Source organism: Macrobrachium nipponense, chromosome 19 (genome assembly GCF_015104395.2).
Source record: "Macrobrachium nipponense isolate FS-2020 chromosome 19, ASM1510439v2, whole genome shotgun sequence".
Taxonomy (NCBI): domain Eukaryota; kingdom Metazoa; phylum Arthropoda; class Malacostraca; order Decapoda; family Palaemonidae; genus Macrobrachium; species Macrobrachium nipponense.
Window position 1 is genome coordinate 51,896,342 of NC_061088.1, and position 14,492 is coordinate 51,910,833.

Consider the following 14,492-nt stretch of genomic DNA (forward strand, 5'->3'; position numbering starts at 1 on the left):
GTACAAAAGGAAGATGCTGGAATCTGCTATTATCAATCAAACCAACAATATGAACCTGACAGGACGACACTAGAAATCGGATGACATCGACGAACTAATCCTTTTCCCGCTCCTAAAGCAGGTGTCCAAGAACATCCGACCACCGGACGAGTCGCCAGACGGGAGTCAATGAGACCAAAAATCACCAGGGAATACTTTAATTTCCACCCTGCCTGGGTCACCAACAGAGCCTTAGTGTCACACCTATGTCCATCCTTTACCAGTGATCAGGAGCACAAAAGGAAGTGCTCGAAATATATGGTTGCAACGTTAAAATAGTGTTTTATGGGCCTTTTATCTTCAAGTGCATATATATAATATATATATATATATTATATATATATATTATATATATATATATATATATATAGTGTAAACACAAATACACACACACACACACCTTATTTTCAAGGCTTTAAAGTTAAAACAATGCAGGCGATCTGAGTACCGGCGAATTCCAGCGAACTGGACGTGCCGCTTTCTCCCTTCGCACCTAAACACAAAACCGACTTACTTTCATAACTAGAGAACTTTTGGCTTGTACAATGGCAGGTAGTAGAGACTATGATAACTTTTAATTGTTTATAAACCTAATTATTACTAGCTTTCATGACATTAAAACCTATGAAATTGCTGCCTGGGGCGTCATGCTTTCTAAGTACTCGCGTGTAGGGAAACCACACATAAACACCAAACAAGACCTATGAAAAAAGTGGGATGTTTAACTGAACAAAATTTAATAAACATACTGAAGATCATTATGCATGAGGTTGAAAGGCCTCAGGATGGAGTACCACTGCAATAAAAAGCACAATGGAATTGAAAAATAAATGCAGCAGCAGTCCTTAAACATACCAGAATGAAACCTATAACCATATGTTATTCATTTGAAATATATATATATATATATATATATATTTATATATATTATATATATATATAAATATATATTATATTATATATCCACATATATATATATACACTGAAGTCACGTGCATCTGCTATGATTTTTAGTGTGCGTTTGTGTGTAAAATTCATCACACTATGAGCAAAGGCAGCAAATTTAATTTCAGTGGACAATAACCGTCTAAATTTTTTACAATTAACGCACCAAGTTCGTAGTTGCATTTGCCCAAATCATCATAATTTTCAACCTAAAAACATTAATCAAACGAATAACTTTATAAAAACAATGGAATTCGTTTGCAGCACTCCATTAAGGGATGAGGGTGCCACATACTGTGTGCCAAACATTACGCTTATTCTCGAGTTTCTTCGGCCCTCTGTTACAGTTCTCTCAACTGAACCTTTCTTTCGGTCTTCTCTAGTTTAGGAGCTGTTCTCTTGGTCCGAGCTTCGTCCTTCACTTATGAAAAAGTTGCCTGGGCACCACCACTATGAGAACCTACAAGCGAGACTGTGATCTTGAAAATAATTTCATAATAATAGTAATTAGAGGAACTAACCTCCATTTAAAGTTACATTGAATATCTAAAACAAGAAAGTCAGAACACACAGAAAAGCAGGCAAATACTCCTGTAGTGAACTGATGTACTAAAACGATAAGAATTGCAGTAAAAAGAAGTTATGTAGGAAAAATTTTATAATCACAAAAATGATAAAGATATGATGGGCGGATAAAGAAGTAAAAACAAAAGATAATAACTGGAAAGGTTCGAGGAACGGCTATGCGTGGTGAAAAGACACTTACTCAAAAGTAAAAGGAGCCACATCCTTAGGTAATTACCAGCAATTAATTGCAGAAAACCCATCATAAAAGTGAAGCAATTTCAAAAACAAGTTATTACTACGTGAACACGAAAAAAGGGAAAAAAATGCAACATGATCTAAAAAATACTGGTTAGCAAAGAAAACCGGATATTGATAAACAGTAAACTTCGGGAGCGAATGTCTGCTGAGAAGATAAGAACGAGACAATAGAAATGTCAGGACCAAAGAGGCCTGGCAAGGAGCTCTCCTCAACACTCCTCCGAGTTGTTACAATCAATAACGGAGAGCATGTCGTCATGCTTGCGACTTGCTCTACCTTCAACACAGCTGTGTGATTCTGCCGGAGCTCACCCGAACCAATCACGAGAGAGAGAGAGAGAGAGAGAGAGAGAGAGAGAGAGAGAGAGAGAGATGAGAGAGAGAGAGAGAGAGAGGGGGGGGGGGGGTGTTCCATGGTATTTAGGACCGGCGGCAGACTATTATTCTATGATCTTAAGGAAAATACAAATAGACGCAAAAAATTTATGATAAAGGAATCCAACTCTTTTCATAATAACTCTCATGCATGGCTCTCTCTCTCTCTCTCTCTCTCTCTCTCTCTCTCTCTCTCTCTCTCTTATTTCGCACGTAACAGATATCGACCTTTTATATCCGCATTAACCCATCAACAACTTTTATTAGAGTTCCTTTACGTGACACATCAGATCAATATCAACCATTACATCCAACACAAAATGGTCTAAAACACATTAACGAGAGAGAGAGAGAGAGAGAGAGAGAGAGAGAAATAACAATAGTCTCCTTAACACAACATAGCATAGCAGGCCAATGCTGGCAGCAACGACTAGCTATCAATTGACTGTGATAGCAATCCTAGTTGATGAGGCCAGCCATTCCAGGACCATTCCCATCACGGAGCAGCAAGCAGCTCAAGTCACCGGCCTCCTGCCTGCAACAGGCCAGGTGACAGCGTTATGATCATCTGCATTGCAGTGCTGTTCTTGCCACCTATTAGACAAACCATTACTTCCACTTAACTTTAAAAATAGAATTGGCCCATAAGTCTTACCATAATGGAAGATCCGTCTCCTCGGAGGATTATAGGTATATGCAGGAGGCGTAGTGCTACGCCCACGCGTGGCAGGCTTGGTAGAGCGTCGTGGGCGTGGGCGAGTCCGCACAGGAGAGGTAGGAGGCGCTGTTGTCCTTATAAGGCCGCGGTAGAGGGGCGGCGTTGATGAGGAGGCACGTATGGCATCAGCGGTAGGGGGGGTGGAGCGCCACCAAGGGTCATACAGCTCCCGTTCGTGGCTCCAGAAGGAGGCCGTCGAGGCCGACGACAGTGAGTCCTCGGCAGGTTCCTCCTCGGCCTCAGCGATATCGGGCAGGCAGGGCCCGCGGTACATATCCTCTGCACCAGCCAGCTTGTCCTTCCACCCGGCTTCTCCCTACCCACGTCAGATGCTGAGGAGGAGGAGGAGGAGGGGGAAGAGCAGCAGCAGAAGGGGGAGGATACCGATGATACACGAAGAAGGCTGACGACGACGCCCTTCTTCTACTGCTCACGCCCTTACCGAAGGAAAAAGCGGACCCAGGGGCACCGTCACCACCAGCAGCACCAACGGCCACTGGGATGTGCATCACTGCTCCCCAATCCCCCGGAATGTCTCTGGGACGCACACAAACACTAGGTGACACAGCCCTGGGAAATCAGAGATTTTCGCAGCCCCACCAAAAAAAAAAAAAGATGAATGAAACAATTAACTAAAGAGGTACAAGAAACTAAAAAGAAAAGGATCCCCGTCAGGCGTCCTTTCGCGTCCGAAACATTACCTTTATAAATAATACATGACACTATATTTGGTTATCCTCATCATAACACTCCACTTTTCACAAGTAAGGAACATGTTTCATTTTGCCACCTGAAAGAGAAGGTTAAAAACCCCATTCAGAGGAATTCAAATAACTCGTCCTACAGAATGACTGGAAGTCACAGCCTTACAGTTTTCGAACATAACTTGAACACTTCATATTGCTTCACTGATATGATGTTTTAATGTCTACTGTGAAAATCCCAAAATCTTTCTATATGATTTCAGATATTTCAGTACAACAACATTTGTCAGGAGTTGGCAGTTAAAAAAATAAGAAGTAGAAATGACAAGCAATCCTAAACAATATTAAAGAGGAAATTCATTTTTACCTTGGTAATTGCGTAACCCACCTCGTCAACACACAATAAACTGTCAACTTCAACAGAACAGGTATTTGCACAGCTAATGATACAGTTTCCGTAAGTCTTACATAAAGCATGTAGTAGCAATTCTCTTACCGTTATATGACAGTGATAATATTATATATCATAACTTTAAATAAAATTTACTTTCCTTGGCAATGTTCAATTTCTTATTTCTGAATATGGAATACATGTGCGACAGAGCAGATCATTTCGAAAAAGGTAAGAGCAGCAGTTAGATAGGTCTAGGGAATCATTCCAACATATGGAACTATCTGTTTTTACAGTGATCAAGGGGATCAAGTCTAAGGACAATCGGAAATACTGCACAAACGACAATCACACATTTCATGGCCAAGCTTTTACTTTTACGCTATGAATTAAAAATGATGGGACACGTTCAAGAATGACGATAGAGTAATCAAGATGATACATGGCTGAGATGTCAATACTTTATCATGAACTTCTAACATCTGCCTAATTAAAAGGTAATATATTTGCTTCTTACAAAGGAGTGTAACAGGAAAAAAAATTAAAAAAACTTATCAAACACTGTACCCGAGCCAAAATACAACAGTTAAAACCAAAAATATGAAATCTAGAGTTGCTTAAACTCTTCACTATAAGGTTTAACTTAGGATACAAACTTTTACATACATTTCGTATCTGAGAAGCAATAAAAAAGGAAAGAAAGAAAGACCAACTTAAAAGTGTGAATTAGAAGTGCATGACGCAATCCCGTGAAAGTGCCAAGAGAAGGAACATCTTCGCCAATGATGTCATCTCTATTAGAGGATTTTAACATTTCGAAGAGGAATTCCAACAAGAACGTGACAGAGATTTCCTCTCAACAAAGAATGGCATTGCCAACAAATAACACGACGTTTCACTGAATGACTTCTTTCACGTTGGAAATTTTATTCATTTCTATGATCTTACAAAAATTCTAGGAGAGATTATTCCCTCAACTACCTTAGCAGGTTATTTTATTTATTTATTTTGCAGGCACTCCCAATTCCGTTTGCGAACGGAATTAAAATGATAGGCAGAGCGACAATCACTCACTCTCTCTTGTCATACCGCTCAGCCACAGTTGATACTTCCCCTTTCCAAGTAAAGGAGAACCACCCTTAAAGACCGACATACGTGAACTCCCGACTTGAAACTCCCAGCAAGAAGACCTCTGCACCCAGAACTAAGGGTGGGCATTGGTGGGGCTGAAAGGTCAACGAGCAGTTACCGATAGTTTCACAAGAAAAATGTCAAGTACTGAAAATGTAACGGTAAGAGATGAAGCAAAAAATAAGTTACTATGATGTCTTTCTTATGCAATATCTCTCGGCAAATGTATTACACAACACACTACCCTGCAAACAAACAAAGACGACGATTGACCTTTGCATCTGGGTCTGGCACAGGAGGAGGATCAAGGAAAAACACCTGGCACCCCCACAGCAATTTGGCACTGAAGTAACCCTCGAATACTGGTCCCACAATGCTTATCCAACGCTGGTCAACAGGCGATTTCAGGTAACCTCGGAGCCCTACATTGAACACAATAAACTTCACCAACAAGATAAGGTTCTAAACCTATCTGTACACGAAATGTACAAACGAACGATGTCAGTTACCTCTTTCCACCTTTCTGACATGTTAAAGGACTTGAGTTCAGAAAAAAAAAATACAATTCATGCGAGGTTTATTTTCGTTTGTATGGCGTTTTTACGTTGCATGGAACCAGTGGTTATTCAGCAACGGGACCAACGGCTTTACGTGACATCCGAACCACGTCAAGAGTGAACTTCTATCACCAGAAATACGCATCTCTCACTCCTCAATGGTATGGCCGAGAATCGAACCCGCGACCACCGAGGTGGGACGCTAATACCATACCAACCACGCCGCCAAGGCGCTATGTGAGCTTAAAGTTTTTTTAACTGTTTCTTATAATTAGATATAAGCATTTAATATATTTAATCCGACCACCTTTCTTAATTTTCGAATACCTGGAACTATAGATACTATCAAACATAACAGGCAACTAACTATACGTCATGGCTATTGTTAATATTATATTATTTTACCACTGAAATAATAATAATACATGAGCATTACGTCAACGTCAGTATCGACATTCAACGGATGTTTATCATTCAACCAACAGCACTTTCCGGGCATTTAAACGAAGCATCCAAACAGAAACACCCCAATTACAGAGCCGTTATCATCCTGAATCTTGGTACACAAAGTTCACAAGCTCAGGAATCTCAAACAACTGAGATTCTCAACTGGCGGCTCCCATAAATTCACGTCGTCTCTTTGGACCATTACTATCAACACACTCACTACTTTTTGGGATGTTACGTTTAATCCGGCCATTTTATTTAATTTTCGAATACTTGGTACCAACAGGCAAACTATACGTCACTGTTATTGTTGTTATTCTACTACTTCTACTCATGACGTTGCATTGCACACGTGTGGAAACTGTGATTCTCATTTGTAGCACAAGTCTCTCTAAAAGTAGAGAGAAAGACTCGGACAAAAGTGATAAACACATAACCTTCACGGAAATTGTATGCCATCCATTCATTACATTCACTACGGTACATTTTGCCATATGCGTTGAAACAACTTATCAATAAAGGTACGTTAAAAATACAGGCTGAAGTTACAAGGAGTGTTCTTGTTGGATAAAAGTTCGTGAAAAAATGCACTCAAATGAATGCTTGGTAGTACAGTGAATGAAGTAAAGTTTTGACATTTGTTCCAAAATTTTATTTAACATTTCATAGTCCAACTTCTGATATGGAAAGAGAAATTCTGAAACAGCTTTGTAGGGAAAGTTTAATAGGTCACAAAATCAACAAGTCTTGCTGAAACATACATCCACTTGCACAGGAAGTCTAAAAGGAGATTTACGCTAAAACAATTACAACAACTCTACTTAAAAAAAAAAAGAGCAGAATTTAGAAATATTACAAGAGATTCGAACAACATAACATCAGCCACAGCAGCAAAATAACAAATAACCTCTGAAAGATCAAACAAAAGCTGTACGGGCAGCTTCTTTTATTTTCTTGTGTAGTTCTAGCATCATTCTGGTCGATGTCAACCCTAGAACTGGCAACAGAACTTCAACTAAAGGATATCGACCAAAATTTCGACCTTTCAATGTCATTTCTATCGCTGGGTTATAAGCCTTCATACCCAGGATACAATTTGTTTTTAAGTTTTCAATTTCACAGACGGTAAATATGAATTACATTTCAAATTCTTCAGTTATGATTTTCTTTTCTTTCTATTCTGCACGAACCTCAGTGTGTGCTCAAACTTCTGCTGCGTGTTAAGACCACGGTTTCGTTTTTTGTATTCTCTTTTACCGGGCTGTCATTTTGTGTTTGGGTTCTTCTGTTTATAAAAAGACTACACATTTCAACCATAATCTTTATCTTGAAAATTATATAATGGGAACGAAAAAGTCTCACATTATTACGCCTCCAACATATGTAACAATTTCAAAGAAGAATTCGACAATAAAAACAATAATTTGAATCACCAAACTGTAAAACTCAGTTCCTCTTGAGTCTAGACTACCCCAAAATCAAAAGTGCACCCTATAAATTAATTATCGCTCGAACAGCGAAGTTGAGCAACGCTGGGCACGGCCGTACTTGGACGCGTCACTACCTTTTAAAGACGCGGTGACATGCCATGGGGAGAAAATGAAGCCCACCTCATCTCATAAATACTTGCCTAAATAAGGCTTATCGTTAAAGCAAACACACACACACACACACACACACACACACACACACACACACATATATATTTATATATATATATATATATATATATATATATATATATATATATATATATCCGAAACGTCTGACATTTCCCTCCGTATGGCACTATCCATTACTCTTTCACTAAATGGAGATTTAGATCGGGTAAAATAGGCTTTGTTTGAGAACAATACGAGTTTTTCAGAACCTCCTCCTTTCAATGAACAAAAAAAGTCTATTTTACCCGCAAAAATAAGCTGGTGGTACAAGAACAGATGATGACACTCTCCCTCATCTGGTACAAAATGAACTTCATAAAAGGTCCAAATTGAGACGTCAAATATGAATGTTTGTTCCCTAAATTTTCTTGGAAGTTAATTTGCTCCCCAAAGCTTTCAATACATTGAGAAGAGTGGCCACCATACATGTATCTTTCACAAGAAAGTCATGAGCATTCTAAAGACTAACTGAGGCAGAAAAAATGTACCATGTTATAAAAAATCCTGCATACGATGAAAATTTATATATATACATATATAAAAAGAGGAAAGAGTAAAAAAAAAAAAAAAAAAAAAAAAAAAATGGAAACTGACTTCCTCCTCATCTGGCGCTCGCATCGATCCCTTAAAGAGCCTTCGCCCTATCCCACCCACTATCCCGACAAGGAGTACCAACTTTCTTAAAGCAGAAAGACTAAAAGCTTTTTGATACATTATCGCTGGAAGTACGGAGAAGAGAACAAACACGCAGTGGAGAGCGTGGGCGAGCCACTTTGAATGGGAAAACGAATCACTCGGAGAAATGAGAAAGAAGGCGACGGTGAGCTAAGCTTAAGTCCACAACAAAAGGAGGGAAGTAACGACTTCCCGGATGAAAGAGGCTCACCCATACATCAGACGACCACTGATATATAACAGGATGGTTTCGTGATGTCCTCAAAGGGGCTAAGATATTGCCGAAGTAAAGACCTTCATGATACCTCAGGATTATGAGTCTTGACGTCCACCTTGACATAAATGAGTCCAAATATTGTTAAGATGCGGAAGTGTGAAGGAAGAAAAACTCTTCACAAACACTTCAGACGAGTTCAAGAAGGTCACTAACTGAAAGGAGGTTTGAAAATAGGCACTCAACAGATACTTTTATAGAGGCTTTCTTCGTTTCAGTGGATAATTTTATCAAACACTCACTAACAACTTAGACTCACGTTTGTTGCAACAAGCATTCTTGGATAAAGGGGAGAAATCAGCTCTCTAGGAATTTTCCTATAAAGAACACTTAAGTGCTATTCTGGACACTTTCCCAAAGATATGCAAGACCCTAAGACCACCGAGAGATTTACCGATATGAAATCATCTGGTGTTCTTAGAAGAAAATACTTGGGCTTTCATTCAAACAATTTCTTTTTTGTTAACGCTTATCAAAAACACAAGAGCACAAAAACATGGTTATCGTTAGTGGCAGCATCAAAAGAGAATCGCCCCAACAAAAATTTAAATATTTTCGAACCATAATATACAAAATAATCTAAACGTTAACAAGTAAAACATCGTAATAAAACGAAATCCATCATTGAGCAAAGCTTGAAAACAGGGATTATAATGCACTCTCTCTCTTCTGACACCTTTAATTTCTCAAGGAAAATCCCTTGCAGCATGACTATTAACCGGGAAAGATGAGATAAAAATGGATAATCACTCTAAAATTACACAACAGATAATCTTTTAAATTTTAGGACACAAAGAGAGAGAGAGAGAGAGAGAGAGAGAGAGAGAGAGAGAGAGAGAGAGAGAGAGAGAGAGAGAGAGAGAGAGGCCTTATATGAAAAAGAAAAGAAAAAACCTGTCACGCGTTTGACATAGGAAAAAGTTTGCGAGATCCAAATTATCAGTAAAACTTACGTCACTCTTGGAAAGTGCACAACAGTACATTTCTAAGATTTGTTAGTACTTAAAACTGTCACCAACGTTTTATTCTACATGTGGCAACATTCAAGTGGAATACGTTTAGCAAGCCATTTATCACACTACACACACAGTCCCCGTTAGTTACAATAAAAATATAAATAAATAAATAAATAAATAAATAAATAAATAAATAAATAAATAAATAAAATAAAAAATAAAATAAAAAATAAAACGATAAAAGGCAAATCCTGCTCCAATTCAGTTCCGGAAGGATGTCCCATTTCTGAATATGAAGTCAGGGCCACGACCACAGGAAAGTCATATTCGGACAATACACTAATCCGATTCCCTCACACGAACCGTAATCGATCCATACGGCTTTTGCGCTGCAGCTTCCCCTAGGCTAAGTAAGCCTTTATTCTGGAGGCATCTAAAACTTCTAGCTTAAGCCTCCACGACTACCCGCCTGCTCTCTCTCTCTCTCTCTCTCTCTCTCTCTCTCTCTCTCTCTCTCTCTCTCTCTCTCTCTCTCTCTCGGACAAAATTCTATAGTTCCAAAAACAAATGCTCTTAATTATTTTAAAATGAATGTGAACATATAAAAATGCACCAATAAAACATGTTGCAGCGGTGATCCTTTGCACTTTAAGGTCAACGGATTGGGACAGTTTTCTGTCCGACATCACAAAAAATGAATTTACATTTTAAATTTAACCATAACTTTGAATATGACTCCTCTCCAAAATTCCTGGATTACTGAGAGTAATAATACTTTATACTCTTCATACTATTAGTGGGTTTTAATTCTGCGAAAACAATTATTTTTATAATTTATCCACAACGGAAATAAGCGCATTTATTGCATTCTATCTGATGAAAACAATTTATGCCGAATATATACCTGATAAACTTTGAAACAGTAGAATAATTTAGGATAGCAGTCGTGGGCAATGGGTTATACTTCTATGAAAAAGCATGTTTATCACTACACGCTTTCTCTGTTTCAGCTCCTCCCAATAGCAACAACGTTTTTTAAGGTGCATCTCTATCACTTCCTCGTTATTATCAACTAGTGCACTTGAATTAACTACTATTTACTATCGTAAAACAACAACAGCATCTCACAGCAACAGGAGACTTATAACCCTTACATCCAATAGCACTCACTCTTGATCCCCATTGACTGCCCTGAAGCGTCAGCAAACAGTGAGGTAAAGCATAACTTGAGCCAAATATCCGGCGAAGGCTCATTTTCGTGGACAATGTGCGAGTCCTTCCAAGCCTTACTGGGCTAATCTCCGTAGTGACCCACTTGGAAGGGTAACGAGGGACCAGGCCCCTCAAGATGAAATGGTCGAAAGCCACGACCAAGTCCACCGCCAACAAAACCACATCCATTATCCCGGTGCCTCCGTCTCCCGAGAGCAGTGTCACCCGCAACTGAGATCCCAACACAATTTCATCCCCATAAAAACGACCCCCCGCCCATGGAAATGGCCAGAGACGTCGTATCAAAGAAAGAAAAAGATATGACCACCACGAGAGAGAGAGAGAGAGAGAGAGAGAGAGAGAGTTTTCTTTGAGAATGGTTTCACACCGCGTGGTGAAGTGAGGATTACCTTCTCTAAGTTCTCCCCTTTTGATGGCAGACATTTTTACGAACAAGGAACACTCACGCCAGTTGTTTTTTTCCTCTCCATCTCCCCTTTCTGCTATCCACAGCAGTCTAATAACAATCAAGTCCCAAATTGACGAAGTGGGCCAACTGAGACATCCTTGATGTCCAAGGCAGAGAGCCTGAAATAAATGAGCACGAACCATTGCAATAGGTATAAATTATACCTGTGCTGGGTAACGACATTTTAATCAAAGCACAAAACCTACCACGCAAATTCAGAGACAGAGCGATAAAGCAAAAGTTGAAATGAAACAAAAATCGTCAAATAGCACCAAGCTGAAAGCAAGAAAAACAGAACCACCGGAAGGAAGGGAGAGAGGTCAAGTCCCAGTGAGACATTGTTTGGTTGCCTTTTAAAGAATCCTGGAAGTGACAAGCGCTGCGCCCACTGATGGAAGTCGACTGGGGGTTACAGGACACCCAAACCAAGAACCAGAATCCATAAAAGGGCATTTGACCTAAATGAAATACGGCCCGTGTCAATAGAACTTGATGACTGCAAGTCTAAGACATCTGGGGTTAAACTAATTTCCACTGAGTAACAAAAACAATAACGAACGACATGAGCGTTCGAACTCTGATACACATTGTTTCCGATAAAGGTGAGAAACCGAAACATAGCGCATGAAAGCATTTACTCAACAAAATCCCCGAGGGATGGATGACTGTTACCAGAGCAAATTAGGTTTGGAATTCCCCTTTTAAATGATGACAGAAACTACTCTTGAAATGGTGCAAATGAATGATTCAGGATATACTGAATGAAACTGAGAATTCTGCATTACACAACTGTCTCTTTTAAAGACATGCACATCACTACTAACATCATCTCTGAAGTGATCAAAGTTGTCAATAGTTCATGAAATCAATAAAACGGTGTAAGTGAAATCATTATGGCAGGGATACAAAATATGACCTGGGTGATACCGAAGTGGAACAAATAAAATTCAGAATGGCACAGCAGCCATTTTACGGTACCATCAAAATACGCAACAAATCAAACATTAAGCATAAAAGGTGACAGCTGTTCCCTTCATATGAGAAAAGCAACAATTGCAAAATAACAACAAAATAACAATAAAAAGAAATTATACAATAATAAAGGGCAACCCAAGTCTGTCTTTCTTTCCGATTCTCAAGATTACAGCGATATCCAAGTCGTGTTACATCCAATCTATTTTGAATGTATATATAATCCCATAATAACTATAGACTTATTTTGATAAGTTGGAAATTGTTCCCTCTTTTGCCATCCTTACGAATTCCCAGATGTCTCTAACCTTCCATTCTTGAAAAAGCGGATCTATAACATCTACCGGGCTAAGGCGCCATTTCTCCAGTCTTCTTCTTGGTGCTTCTGTTGCATTTTTACAGAAATACACCATGTCAAAAGGTCTGCCTACAAAAACCACAAATGACAAAGCTAAAATGTTGCAGGGGAAATAATTTTAGGAGACACAACGTGCGTTTCTAGTGAAAGCACGCGTTCTTGCGTTCCATTTTAACCGCCTAAAACTGAAAACATGGCAGTCCTTTGTTGTGGGCATCAACCATCAAATAAACTGTGATAATGAAATACCGCGAGGCACAAAGAACTTCGCTTAAACTCCTTTTACAGTGTCAACAGCGTTCGACCTAACATCATTCCCTAGACACGGGGAAGAAATTCAATAGTTTTACCCCGTTACTTGAAGGTTAGCAAAATTAAAATTCCGGGCACGCCTCTGCAAAGATGCAAACATGAGGGAGTGATAAAATAAAGCATTCTCACAAAGGCGCGTTTTATCAACCCGTCAGGTCCCAACTCTACATGGATCATGCAAGGAATTTAAAGGAAACAGTATAATAATACATTAAATAATAAATCTATCCCTGAAGTGGTACTTGAAAACCAAACCCAACATAACCACCTTCACTGGAAGGACGACAAGGATATTGGTGAGGAAAGCCAACTAGTAATGTCTCCACAAATGAAAGTAACAACACGCAATAATCCTTAAAACTGATGCCTTGCAACCAATTCCTGCGACAAGGCTGTAACCGCTTACTTCCGGCCTCCGAGTAAATAACCGCAAACGTCAACTCTGCTTCAGCGATCATCATCATCGCAAGGAAAACTTGCCACTAATGGAGGCATTCACCCTCATCCAAATTCATGAACCCGTTACTGCCTTTCTTTCATCTGGTAATCAGCAGGAAAAAAAAATACACAGGTTTTTTCTGACAAAAATGATTACAAACAAGTCTTCTACACATCAATATTCATGTATACACTGGAAAAACATAACTTAACAGTAAATAAATGACATAACCCAAAACTATACTGGGAAAAAACAGATTATTACAGTTATAAGCCTACCACGTACTCAATGAGAATTGACCTTTACAGCATCTCTCAGGTCTCACAGACGGTTCCTTTGTGGGAGACACTCACACCAACCCTTTTCATTTCCCGGGCGCTGACTCCAACATGCCCAGATCAAAAATTTCTAGACATTTATAGCTCTTTGCTATTGAAGGAAATTCAAGTCTCTCTACTAGTATTACAACCCTTTGTATTAGTTATAGCCACTAACAGTCTTATTTGAATCTACTCCAAACGTCCGTTTCACAATAACCCTTTTAATCGTTCTTTTAATGAGATTGGACACTTTGCATCATAATGAATCCTTTCTATTCACCATCTTGCAGGCGATCCCGACTCTCTACGTATGCGAAACACTTTATCTCATCCCAGGGAGACAATGCAAGGGAAGGAAAAATGAAGCTATCGCTCGCCCAGAGAGGTATTATTTCTCGGAGACAAACGAGACGGGGACATCCATCGCATACACAAATACTACTCCAGGGGACGCCACAATAGCTCACTAATAACGCTCGGGCCAAAGTGCCTGCTTCCTGTCGTTAATGGCTGTACTGCCATGACAGGAGGGAGAAAGAACATCATCTGAACTCCAGTCCCACAAGTTCTACTCCTCTCCCGCACTCACTCTCTCATATCCTACGCATCCGACAAACATTCCGAAGGCATGCATTGTCATTACGTCAGGATTGCTTGAGCACAATATCTCGGCGCACTTCAACAGTGATAGACTGTTATTAAGCATCATGTC

The 14,492-nt window shown here is 39.4% G+C and overlaps 1 protein-coding gene across 16 annotated transcripts in view; it reads right to left on the reverse strand.

Annotated features, from left to right (window-relative positions):
- The window catches only part of LOC135216899 (serine/arginine repetitive matrix protein 2-like), a 622,749-nt gene that overhangs the window by 286,420 nt on the left and 321,837 nt on the right, over positions 1–14,492 (reverse strand). Inside the window, exon 2 of one of the 16 annotated variants that reach the window (XR_010314961.1) lies at positions 2,840–3,692. The exons of the other annotated variants lie outside the window; for them this stretch is intronic. The gene's annotated coding sequence lies outside the window, so the exon portion shown is untranslated. The remainder of the gene's footprint in view (positions 1–2,839; positions 3,693–14,492) is intronic. 16 annotated transcript variants of the gene reach the window in all.